The sequence below is a fragment of the Drosophila obscura genome, unplaced genomic scaffold (assembly GCF_018151105.1).
Source record: "Drosophila obscura isolate BZ-5 IFL unplaced genomic scaffold, ASM1815110v1 contig_4, whole genome shotgun sequence".
In the NCBI taxonomy this organism is placed as follows: Eukaryota; Metazoa; Arthropoda; class Insecta; order Diptera; family Drosophilidae; genus Drosophila; species Drosophila obscura.
Window position 1 is genome coordinate 400096 of NW_024542828.1, and position 13427 is coordinate 413522.

At 36.7% G+C, this 13427-nt stretch overlaps 1 long non-coding RNA gene and 1 pseudogene across 1 annotated transcript; one reads left to right on the forward strand and one right to left on the reverse strand.

Moving 5' to 3' along the window:
- The first annotated feature begins 5451 nt into the window (after window positions 1-5451).
- Window positions 5452-6341, forward strand: LOC121404784. Its single transcript, XR_005968211.1, has 3 exons — window positions 5452-5523; window positions 6171-6264; window positions 6328-6341. It is a non-coding gene; the product is annotated as an uncharacterized LOC121404784 (long non-coding RNA).
- A 4610-nt stretch (window positions 6342-10951) lies between these two features.
- Window positions 10952-11136, reverse strand: LOC121404794 (annotated as a pseudogene).
- Window positions 11137-13427: the final 2291 nt, after the last annotated feature.

Here is a 13427-nt window from a genome sequence, read left to right on the forward strand (position 1 = left end):
CTTGAATATTGGAAGGTTTGTCTTACAGCTTTTAATTTTATTTGAATAATCTAAGGAAATAATAATAATTTAATTTATATTTTATATTAATTTTAGAACCACGCAACTGAAATGGAACAATTAAAAGACTGTGCCTTAGAATATTTTTGCATTCCAGAATGTTCAACGGAGTCTGAGAGGATGTTCAGCCGAGTTGGAATACTCATTTCAGATAGACGAGCCTTCTTAAAGGCTAGCAATGTAAACAAATTGTTATTTGCAGGCAGGAACCAGTGGGTTCTGGAGCAATAAAAGAAAACATTGGATCTCAAAAAATAAATGTGTTTATATTCGATTTAATCGATTAAATCGATGTTTTTGTCTAAAAGATCGAAAAGAATCGATTCTGCGAAAATCGATTTGTTCCCAGCTCTACTGCGAGCTCAGCTGAGGCACTGGCGCTCGTCTGATCTGAGGCACTTGTGCAAAAAGAAGAATTCTGGCAAATTCTCGCGCTAGTGCTCATCTGAGCAGCTGATGCGCAGGTGCTAGAGCTGGAAAAAACATCGATGCAACATCGATAGTATCGATGTTGCTCAAAAATGTTCAGCATCGATGTTTTTTCTGCAAACATCGATTATCGTCACTTACAACCGAAAGACAGAACTCGTTATAAGGGAAGGGAATATTTTATGCGCATTTGCTTACAAAAATTAATCTATTCTACTTACTTTAATAGATCATAATTTTTGGTGTTGGCGTGGATCGTGGTAGCGCCATGGACAAGTTTGTAAAAAGCAAGTATAATGAAATACAACTAATTTTGTACAATTTGCACACATATGTATACATATATGTATGCGAATAAATTTGTATTCTCACTTTTTCGCATACTTGTTTACATTTATGTATGTATTTAAATGTGTAAAAAATTATCAAATTAACTATTTTAAACTAATTCTATTAAAACAGTAACGGCAATTGTATTGGACGACGTTGGAACTAGCGAGGAAGACATCATATCTAGTCCCAAGCGGACCAAAAAGGACCTCGCTAAAACCTAAAATCACCAAAAACAGCTTCCTATCAGATCTCAATTAAAAATTTAAGCCGCAAACAAATTTTTATATTTTTTATGTCGATAATCGATTATAATCGATGTCTTCGTCCTAAAACATCGAAAACATCGATGGTGGCAAACATAGCTGGTGCTCACACTCGAACTGCGTGCCTCCTCCTGCAGCAGAAGTGACAGTTCGAGGCTCGCTTTGTCGCGAGTGAGTGAGTAAAAGGGCTGCGAGCTTAATGTCTGATGATCCTCGTGAAGCGGCTTCCAACAGCTCTTTGTACGCAATTGAGCGAGCTACGCGAGCTCTTGCCACCGGAACTGATTCCGATGGTTCGAACATGAACTCTTTTTTTTCCATACTTGCTCGGTTTTGCTTTTTCTTTTTTTTTACGTCTATTGACGGAAAATTTTTACACACAAGTACACTTCTGTGCACATACAGTATATATGTATGTGTGCCCCAGTTCATACAACGAAAGTGGCGCAGCTGAGTTTTCACCGTACGGTCTCAGGTCTTCGGCTCATGACGTCACACGAGCCGACGGACAGCAAGCATGTATGTGTGTACGTGTAACACTCCAAAATATATGATTGCACGCATAGAAGAATTTTTAGCTGCCGAAACCGATTTTGCTTGGAATTTCCGTTTACGTAAATGTGTTTTTGCCATGTATTCTCACATACTGTGTTGTGTGGGTTCTACAATTTTTGTCCGCATGAACCGAAATCATTTTTCGTTTTGTTTTGAGGGCTGATGTAGCGACCTGAGCTGACCTGCCGCAACATAAATGGGGAATGGGCAGAGTAAGTGGGGGTGGTATAAAAAAAAAAGAAATTATTTGTTTTATTTATTTGAAATGGCACATGCATATCCCTATTTTAGACATGTTTTTTTCTAAATTACATACTGACAAAGTTGATAGTACGGTAGCAACGTAGTCGAATGCTGACGGCATTTACACAATATTTATATACATAAGTAAAAATCAATGTATGTGATACAAAAGTGGTAAAAAATTTATATACATAGGGACACATGGCTATGCTTCAGAAAATGCTCTATAAAATAACTATATTCTGGAATTTTGAAGTGAACTAAATTTTTTTATATTGGTTAATGCTTGCACTCCAGAAAATAAAAGTAAAAACCCAAGTGTAGTGCTGAAAAAATAGTAAGAAATTTATATCCATATTAACTTGGTTTTAAGCTGTGAAAAATAATAAGGACAGTCTTCGTAATGTCATGATATTGTAACAAATTATTTTGCCTTTAGTCCCCTTTAACTTCGTGCCATAAATTTTCAATCGGGTTGAAATCAGGGGACTGCGCAGGCAAGCTTAAAACGATGACATAATTGTCCGAAAGCCATTTTTGTGCTACCCTCGAAGTATGCTTAGGATCGTTGTCCTGCTGAAACATCCATGTAAGTGGCATATTATCCTCAGCAAAAGGCACCATAATTTTGCTTAAAATTTGTATATACGCCACATGTCAATGTGTCCTCAATTCGATAGATGGGACCAACACACAGCCTTATACCATTATGGATCCTCCTCCGTTTTTAATGGTCTTAATGGTCTGCGCACATGTTAAATCAGGGTAAAAAAGATTACTTTTGGTCTCATCCGGCCATAGGATATTTCGCCACTTGCTCACAGGCCATGCGGCATGCTCCAGCGCGAATTGCATTCTCTTCGCTACATTCTTCCTTGACAGATAAGGAACTTTTCGAAGTCTTTTCGTTTTTAGATCATTAGTTATAAGTTTCTTAAGTATTGTGGAAGTGTTAACATCCATACAAAAATTATTTTTTATATCTTTTGACGATGCGAATGGGTTGAGTCTCACAAATCTCATCATATTTCGTTCAAGAGTTGGGGATATTCTCAGTTTTCGGCCGCGTGTTTCCTCTTGTAACTTATGTTTTAGGGCAGTTGTTTCCACAATTCCCTTAGAACAGCTCATAGTTTCTGCTTTTTTTCGATAAGTTAATCCATTTTTGTGGAGGTTTTGTATTTCTTTCCGTCGCAAGGCACTGCAATGCACTCCCTTACCCTTCCAGAATATTTAAATTATATTTTAGGCATGTTTTTGGGTTCGATATTACTAGAACTACTTACTTTCAATATTTCAGATCATAAGAAATCATTGAAATACGTTATTTGTACGAAATATAATTTATTTGATGTGTCTGTCCTTATTATTTCGCACAACTTGCTGTGAGCTGGACCATAGGCGGCTACTTAAGCCAATAAATTAGTCCTATTGGGTCAGGACAATATCCATAGTCTGGTGTTTCATGTTCTTTTATATTCAAATTACTTTATAATTTGTTAGTTTAACTGCTCATAGTTAAACCTTATAAAATAAATACAAATATAAATACATGCTTAACACGAGCTCTCCGCAGGTAAATGGTATGGATGCGTGGTAGATATGTGACGAGTACTTTGATTGGAAGAAGGTGGCAAATAAATTTGCAATACCAGCAGCAGAAGAGTCAGATTTTTTTTGATAATGAAGGGATGGAGGAAATGCATTGGACTTACGTTTAGAATTTACGAACGAATATAATTTGTTTGGATCACTACGGAAATTTTGACTACACCGAGAAAGGTATTGATTATAACACAGACTATTAACAGTAAGGAATTCAGAACGAATAGAGGAATATTGGGCGAAAACAGAAATAGATCCAGTATTCTGATACTTATTATAGAGCCTAGTTTTTCTATTCTTTAAATAAGACAAATTTGGTAGCAGCAGGTTAGAGCCAACAGGCTAAGCCAGGTTTCAGTTAAAGCGACAGCGGCAAAGTCAAAAGGTGCACTATTCGTATGTATTTGACACAATTTTCCTAACACTCTGCGTACGTTCTTGTAATGAGTGATAAAAAGGTTGTATAGTTTTTTGAACTACCAGGGACAGTAATATTGGCACTCTGGTCAAATAGACGGATCAAGTGATCTAGATAGTAAAGAATCAGGAAGAAGAATCTAAAAGAAGGAAATATTGCGCTTATGTCTAAAAATGAATTTGGTTACAATTATATCATTAGAGCAAAGATGTTGTTTAACATCCTCTATTGTAGCCTCCGGTATAAGACTGGAGACAAAGATAGCCTTTCGATATACCACTGCTCTTAGTTGAAGTCCCGAGCGAGAGAGAGAAGGTGGAGCCACTCCCAAAAAAGATCTCGTGGCAGAAACGATGGCAGCGTCGGTACATACGAAAGGAACAGGAATGGTGACAGGAACAGTTGGGACATCATGAACAGCAAGCACGCCCCAGTGGGAGCACTCAAAGCGGTGGCGACAGTGATGTAGTAACTGCTTCAATGATATTTGGTATATGGCGGATTGCCTAACGGCGAGGCATGACCGCTCGGAGTAGCAAAAAATTCCGATGTATGTAGATGAGAAGCAGGCCTTCCAACTCCAATAGGTTGTTGTTATCGGTATGAGGGATTTTCCGTCTAGGAGATTCACTCAAGAGTTTGAGGCCAAGGAATTGGGTTTCCAAGGTCAGGAGCTTCTCGTTGAGAGCGATAAATTGTTTCACGACATCCCGAAAACCAGTACGAGTCTGTCTCATAAAAGGGCGCATTTCGGCCTCAATCTCCCGGCAGGCCAAACATGACCAAGCCAGACCCATACGTTTTGAGATGAGATCGTGTAGCTGTCCAAAATTAACACCACCAGCACATTTTATATGGACGACATTGTCGCATAGCCAGCACCTAAAGAATGAATCGCCGACTATGTTGCCACCGAATTCGCATTTCTTTGCACTCCAGACAACATCCATTTTTGACAGAAGTTGAATCACTGTGCTCGAATAAAAAAGCAAAGTGGGAGCGCCATGATGAAAATATATATGTATAGTGGTCCCGTCGGCTGCCGAATCGTTCGGTTTTTAGTCCCTTAACGTTCAGTGCATGCTCGAGAGAAAGGTTGTGTGTGGAAAACTTTTTCGGAATCCTTAACCCTTGTGCACAACAAAAATGACGTATTGTAGTTTTTGCCGCAAGCACGTGCAAGGTGGGAAATTTATAAAGGCACCGAAATGTGTAGTGAGAAGAGCATTGTGGGAGTGAACTCTACACTGCAGCCTTGGAGAGAACTCCTAACTTTGCGATACCACTAACCATACAGTATACTGTATGGTTAGTGGCGATACTCATTTTAATGCTCCGGAGTAGGGTCAAAAATATATCAATATATCGATATTTTCCCAAAATAAAAATATATTTATATCGTGATATTTTTGTTGGCAAAATATCAATATTTAATAATTTTACCAACGGTAAAAGTTCGACATGTCTTCAGCACGTAACTATTTTTCAGATTTTACTGAAAAAACGGGAAAGTGCACTATATGCAGCCGAACTATCAAAACTAGTGGAAATTCGACCAATTTAATGTCGCATTTGAAAAACAAGCATAATGATGCATACATTAAGTGTTCAAAAAAGGTAAGGAAGGCGTGTGTGCGTGTGTGGTGTGTATGCACATGTAATTACGTTTGCAAAACGGTGCACGGAACTAAAACATATATGTACCTACATAATATATAAGTCAATAAGAAAAACTAAGTTTTCTCGCGAAATCTGCGTGCTGGAGCACATACACCTGAAACACACACACACAGCGAAACAACGATACCTACATTTTTCAAAAACAAAAACAAAATTCCGCGTTGTGAAATAAAAAAGGCAGTCGGTTTGCTGTGATCTGCAAACACACTTTTGCTAAAATTTGGAGCCATTCCGTTATAGTCGTACTCCACTAAAAACTGTAGTGGAGAAAAGCATTACGTTCGAGCGAGAGAGAAATATGATGTAGCAGATTTTCATACTTTTTACAAGCCTGTGTTTTTAAACAAAAAAACCACAAACACACAAATGTATCGTTGTATCGTTATTGGCTTACTATGTACATACATATGTATATATGTATGTAGATTATAATATGTAGGTACATACATATGTATATGTTTTTAGTTCCGTGCACCATTTTGCAAACGCGTTTTAATTTATATTAAAATACGTATTTTAATATTTCAAGCCGTTTTCTCCCATACTATGTATGAGGTATTCATATTAAACATATTTTATTTCAGAATCCAACCAAATGCGAGGAACAGCTCGAAAGCAAACCTGATGACCAGCTCACCATTGAAAAATCGTTTATGTCTGTGCAGGAATCTTATAAAGGTAAATGCCTGTTTTTTAATTTTTAATTTGTTTTATATTGAAGTTTTTTGTTTCTAATTTCAGAAAACGGTTATAAGGCTAAAACTAAAAGACAATTTGCCTATCCGCGCTGTAGAAAAGAAAGTTTTTGAATATTTGATGAATATAATACAGCCTAAATATAAAATGCCTAGCCGGTCCAAGGCAAGTGTTTAAAAAAATTTTTTTTTTCCAATTTCAATTGTAAATAGTTATATAACATAAAAAACAATTCACGGTCCAAGGCAAGTGTTTAAAATTTTTGTTTTTTTCCAATTTCAATTGTAAATAGTTATATAACATAAAAAACAATTCATCGCTTTTAATTACAAATCCTCTTTTTGCAGATAACATATTTGATGGAAGAAAATTACACACATTGCACAAAAGGTATTGAAAGAGAGTTTTAAGGAGGTCAATGACTTTGCATTCACCTGCAATGGTGTCACAATTACAAATTCAACTCGATCGTTTCTCACCATAACTACACATTTCATCAGAAATGAACGTCTACAGGCAATTTGCTTGCAAGCTGTTAGGATGGACCAGGTTTGAGATAGGCTTTTTGAGATATTTCTAGTCTTTCAATTTGAACAAGTGATACCTTTACGGAAAGCCTGGAATGTAAGCATTAGAAACTTGAAGAAACCCCATTACATTTGCATTCTATCTTCTTGTTATTTATGACTTTAGACAACTACCCATGATATCTGCTGTTCAATGAAATAGTAGTGCTGTGTTAAATTTATTTTTAAAAATGAAAAAACAAAGCAAATTAATTTAAATAAGTCACCATCCGTAAGCTCAATTTGGTTATTGAATAATTTGATGAAAGAAAGTTTTGGACATAGCGGTACTTTTGATTTTGAGGCGTTGAAGAAATCATTGCTCGGTCCAGAAGAGGAGACCTAAGAGTTAGACTAAAAACTTAAGGCAGGAGGTATAATGGGATTGAAAACTAAGTTTTAGGCACTCTCACTATTGTATTTAACCCAATTAACTAAAAGAAGTAGACTGGAAATCGATTTTGTATGCGAAAAAATTATTTTTTAGAGGATGGTCGGCGATGGTCGAAGGCAAGACCAGGCCTTTAATATCCTCAAAAATTATGAAACAAATTTTAAATCGCTCTGTCAGTGATGTGACGGTTCTTAGACGGTTGATTACACATTATTTGAATGCAAGAAGTCCCAGAAAGCACCGCGTTTGGGTCTAAGAGTACATGGGTGCACGACTTCAGTTTGGAAAACGCATGTGGAATGGCCTGTGTCACAGTGACAAAAATACTTTTGACTAAAGATAGTAAAGTTGTATTATATGGTAAGATAAACTCAAAAGATTATGTTTGGCATTCACAGAAATCCGATTACCACCTAAAATCATGAAAAAATTAGCATTGGGCATGCTAGGCTGAGCCTTATGGGGCCCAGCTCATATGAGCTAGTACTTTCTGGCCTGGCGTTTGAGTATAGTATGGTTTTGAGCAAAACTGAGGATGTAGGCATACTTTAGAATACATTACATTCATATTACAGTTGAAAAATTCCTGCTAAAAGGATATTTTAACCAGATAATGACTTGAAACACCCATAAAAGCTCGCTAGGAATTGATTTTTTTCGAAAAAGATCGACGTTTTTCCATGGCCAACTGTCCAACTGGATATTAATCTCATCGAAATCTTATGAGGGAATACCAAATACATTATTGCAACTGCAAATCCGTGAACCAGAGCCAAGTTTTAGCAAGTGGTTCATGGATTATTGGCTCAAATCCTATTGAAGCGTTGGCAAGAGATTAATGACCCATATCCGGCTGGTGCAAGTTCGAAATGAAAACCAAATTGATTAAAAACTATATATTAAAGCTCAGGAAACATGAATAACATGAAATATATGTTTTTATTTGAGATTCGTTGTTTTTTTCAATGTTCTAAAAAAACACTACTATTTCATTGAACAGCAAATTTCATGGGTATTCGGCTTATGTCATGTAAAACAAGAAAATGGAATTCAAATGAATTGACATTTCTTCGGTTTTCTAATGGTAACAGTCCAGTCTATTTAAAAAGGTATCATTTGTTCAATTTGGATAGCTGGAAGTGTCTCAAAAAGAGTTTTGAAAGTGATGAGGTGCGGCACTACTATTTCATTGAACACAATTGTATATATAATAATTTCCATATTTAATTCAGTCACATACAGCCGGATATATTTGCAACTTATTAGAAAACGCTTGTGACGAGTTCGGCATAGAAAGGCTTAAGTGGAGAAGTCTCACTACTGATAATGCCAATAATATGAAGGCAGCATCCAGATTATTTGTTGGTGATGGGAAACATGTTCCGTGCTTTGCGAATACCTTAAATTTGGTAATAGATGATGTAGTAAAAAACATTGATTCGTTTTCGAAGTTACTGAACAAAGTTAAGCGTATCGTAAAATATTTTAAGCAATGTCCCTCATCCATGGACGCATTGCGAAGCGGAGTGAAGGAGTGCCAGAAGGTCGAATAAAGACATTGATACAAAATGTTGATACTCGATGGAACTCATGTTTAGACATGTTAGTGTCCTTCCTAGACCTATCAAATAAGGTTGCCATCGTATTGATAAACCGATCCAGTTCGGTTAAGGCCTTACCCGGAATGGTCTCCATGAATGATCTACAAACTTGCCGAGATTTCTGCATTTTGTTAAAGCCTTTCAAAGATGCAATTGAAACGAGAAGGAACGTGTGAGTAGCTTCTGGGGACGCGACTCTACTTATACCCTACTCAGTCAGTATATACATTGTTGAGCTTATGATTTTTTAGAATTTTAGAAAAAAAAAAATTTTACATTTTACATTTTTTTGCTACATCTGCTATCTACATATACATATACAATGTATATTCTACATCTAACATGTAGATTATAGATGTACCATTCATATTCTACATCTCCTCCGCTAGGGGTTTCTCGCGCACTGAGCGCGGCAGAGTGTGCGAGCGAGAAGGAAAATGAGTTGCGTTGTCTTGGTCGGGAGGGGGAGGGGAAGCAACTGAAAATTAATTTCTTCATTCTGGCTATAATTATGATCCGATCTGATTCAGATTCGGCAATCTGGTAGATATGGGCATTCTCTACGATACTGCGATACTTTTTAGTTTTATCGTATCCTCAAAAATGTGCCTGCCACAGATTTTCGTCCTTTGTGGGGGCGGAAGGGGGCGGGGCGAAATTTTGAAATACACTTGTAGCAGAGTGATATCCCATGAGTCTGGAAACCAAATTTGGTTGCCCTAGCTCTTATAGTCTCTGAGATCTAGGCGCTCAACAAGACGGACAGACAGACAGACAGACAGACGGACAGACAGACATGGCTATATCGACTCGGCTATTGATGCTGATCAAGAATATATATACTTTATGGGGTCGGAAACGTTTCCTTCTCTGCGTTACACACATCCACTTTTACCACAAATCTAATATACCACTTAACTCTTTTTTGAGTACGGGTATAAAAATAAGCGGAGAAAACTACGTTACCGTCAGTTTGGTAATTCCTCTGATTTCCATTCTTATGAAAAAGTTTAAAAATTTTAAAGTTTAATCGGATGATGGTTTAGTTACAAAAGATGCACTGTTGAAAATTTCGGAATCTCGCTTTTATTCACTGAATATGAATAAAACTCTTGTGAAGTCAACTTTATTGGATCCTCGATTTAAAAAGTTTTACATTCAATCGCCAATGTGCGTAGTGGATGCAAACCAAGACATTATTTTGGAAATGAAGAGCCATGAAGAAAATGTACGTAACTTAAATACAATATTGTATTATTTTTTTGATTAAGAGTGTACAGATATATTTTCTTAAAAATGTATTAGCTATTAAAAAGGATGGTATTAATGAAGATTACTAATTAATTTGTGTATAAATTCTTTCAGCACTCATTAGCTCCACAGTTGGAGAGCGAAGTTACAAAAGAAGATGTCAATGCAAGCTTCCTTGACACACATAATCGCTCAATTTCAATACAAAAACCTGTGGAAAACCCGGCTCAAAAGGAATTGTCCTTATTCCTAAGCTTGCCGCTTACCCATTGGCAGAGCGATCCCTTAACATTTTGGTTATCCCAAAAAGAAACCTTTCCGAATCTTTTCAAGGTAGCTCTCAGTCACTTGGTTACACCTGGAAGCTCAGTGCCATCAGAGAGGCTGGCCTCAGCGATCAAGTGCGTTGTCTGTGATACTCGCAGTCGCATGACAGACAGCCATATAAAAGAAAGGGTATTTTTAAAATCCTTAAGCAAAGAATTTTGGATGCTTCCTTGAATAAATAATACCTACATATGTATAATTTAAAAAATTTGAAAAATTGTTGTGTTTTCTGTATGGTAATTCAATTTCAGGAATTGCTGTTAATTATGTTGAAAAACAAAAATATCAAAAATATCGAAAATATATCTATATTTTTTCGGTGATATATTTTATATCATTTTGATATTTTTTCAAAAAAGAATATATCACCGATATGATATTTTTTAAATATTCGGCAACCCTACTCCGGAGTGGAAATTAGCTGCAAAAAAGGCCATGTCTTTAAAAGAAGGCGCCTGAATGATGATGCTGTTCCGCAATTTAATTTAAAATTCAAAATGATTAAAAATTAAATTATAATATATATTATAGTAGGGACGGCGCAAACGCTATTCACGGCTACCAAAATTCCACAGACGAGTTATTCACATTAGGAATAATCGCAAAGGTCAACTCAGTCAACGTGCAATGACCAAGTCTCACTCCGGAGGAACACGGTTAACCTCTACGCCTCTACTCGGCATCGGGGTTTCCATGTCCTCACAGCTAGAAGCAGTTGGGAATTATGAACCTATCCTACTGCTACCCAAGAACACTGTATAGCTTTAAGACTTGTCCAGTTTTCACTAATTTTTAGTCCCGTTTGCGATAATTTTGCGAGACTTTAGTCGACGCTTGGTTTTGGTACAATAAATGCTCTTTTCTTAGTCCGTTTGCGAACATTTGGCGAGATTTTACCGGTAGCTAGCTATTTTCTCCGTTATGTTTTACTTTCCTGTACATTTTTTACTCATTTTTAAGTCCGTTTGCAATAATTTGGCGACTCTTAAATGTCCTATGGTTTTTGTTCTCTAAATACAGTTCATGATAGTGGCTGGAATCGAACACATCATTCATCCAAATATCCATTCTTGCTAAAGGCCTGTCTCCAGCACCGATTCCGATTTCCGATTCCGCAGTGCTGGAGACAGGCCTTTAACATATACTTTTATCCGATTGATGAATCAATTTTACACAATATTGGCTCATTACTCCTTTTTATTAGATTTTTTACAAAATAAGGTTCAAACAAAAAGGGTCAATTAATAAAACGTAAGTGTGTACGGAATGAGACGTCATTGTTTCTGGTCAACCTGGCTTAAGCTATGAGTTTGGAAATTTGTATAACCCCTTTATCCTTAAATTAATGTAAAATTGGTGTTTTCCAAGCAGAGACTAAATAGTTTCTGCACTCATTGGAGCCTGAGATGTAAAGCATTTTATCAATTCTATAATACCCTTTTTCCCTAGGCATTCCATAGCAATGTTGCTTATTCCGTACTCAAGTTGCGGAACAATGCTGCATTCCCCATGTTGCTGAAATGTTGTCGATACAAATAAAATGTATCTAACGGGGACGGTTACAGTCTGTTAGCGGAGAGCGTTAAAAGGCTGTTACTGTGGGCGGTTAACAGAACTGCTGCCATGAAAAGCGTCAAATCCTAACACTAGTCAATACGACATTTACGCTGTGGCCCAAAATGACTTTTTCGAATGGATTTCGGGATTTAAAATTTTTTAACGAATTATGGATTTTTTATACCCGTACTCAAAAAAGAGTTAAGGGGTATATTAGATTTGTGGTAAAAGTGGATGTGTGCAACGCAGAGAAGGAAACGTTTCCGACCCCATAAAGTATATATATTCTATCAGCATCAATAGCCGAGTCTATATAGCCATGTCCGTCTGTCCGTCTGTCCGTCTTATGAGCGCCTGGATCTCAGAGACTATAAAAGCTAGAGAAACCAAATTTGGTTTCCAGACCATGTGTACACCTCTACAAGTGTATTCAAATTTCGCCCCGCCCCCTTCCGCCCACACAAAGGCGAAAATTGTGGCAGGCACAGTTTTAAAGATACGATAAAACTTAAAACGCAGTATCGTAGAAAATGCCCATATCTACCAGATTGCCGAATCTGAATCAGATCGGATCATAATTATAGCCAGAATGAAGAAATTAATTTTCAGTTGCCCTCCCGCCAACGACAACGCATCTCATTTCCTCCGCTGCACATTCTGCCGCGTTCAGTGCGCGGCAACCCCTAGCGGAGGGATTTAGAATCTAATTGGAACATGTAAAATCTACATGTTAGTGTAGAATATACATTGTATATGTAGATGTAGATGTCATATGTAGCAAAAAAATGTAATATGTAAAATTTTTTTCTAAAATTCTTAAAAATCATAAGCTCAAAAATGTATATACTGACTGAGTACGGGTATAAGTAGAGTCGCGTCCCCAGAAGCGACTCACACGTTCCTTCTCGTTATGGTTTATTTTTTTTTTTAATTTTAAAAAATTTGGTATTTTTTTAATTGTTTTTTTTTCAGAGGCAGTGCTTCTATTTTTCACATAACTTAAGTATATATATATGGTTGCATAGAACTTTGTAGTTCTGAAAAGCTGACAAATGCAGCTACCCAGACACTTTGTAGCTGCAGCTTAACGCCTGGAAGACTTTTTGACTTTTCCTGAGTTTTTAAAGTCAAAATTTCGGAAAAAAATACCGCAAAAACTGATGATTTCAATTTGAAGCTTAATATCTTCCAGGCGTTAAGCTGCAGCTACAAATTGTCTGGGTCGGATTTATAGATGCATTTGTCAGCTTTTTAGAACTGCACAGCTCTATGCAAGCAGTAAGTAAAGTGAAAAATATATAATATATATCCTCTGAAAAAATGAAAAAATACCAGATTTTTTTAAATTCTTAAAAAAAACATAGTACTATACAAATTTGTAAGTCACGAAATCTATCAGAAAAAGGCATTTTGGTCCACAGCGGGAAGAAAAAGTTCAATTTGGTAATT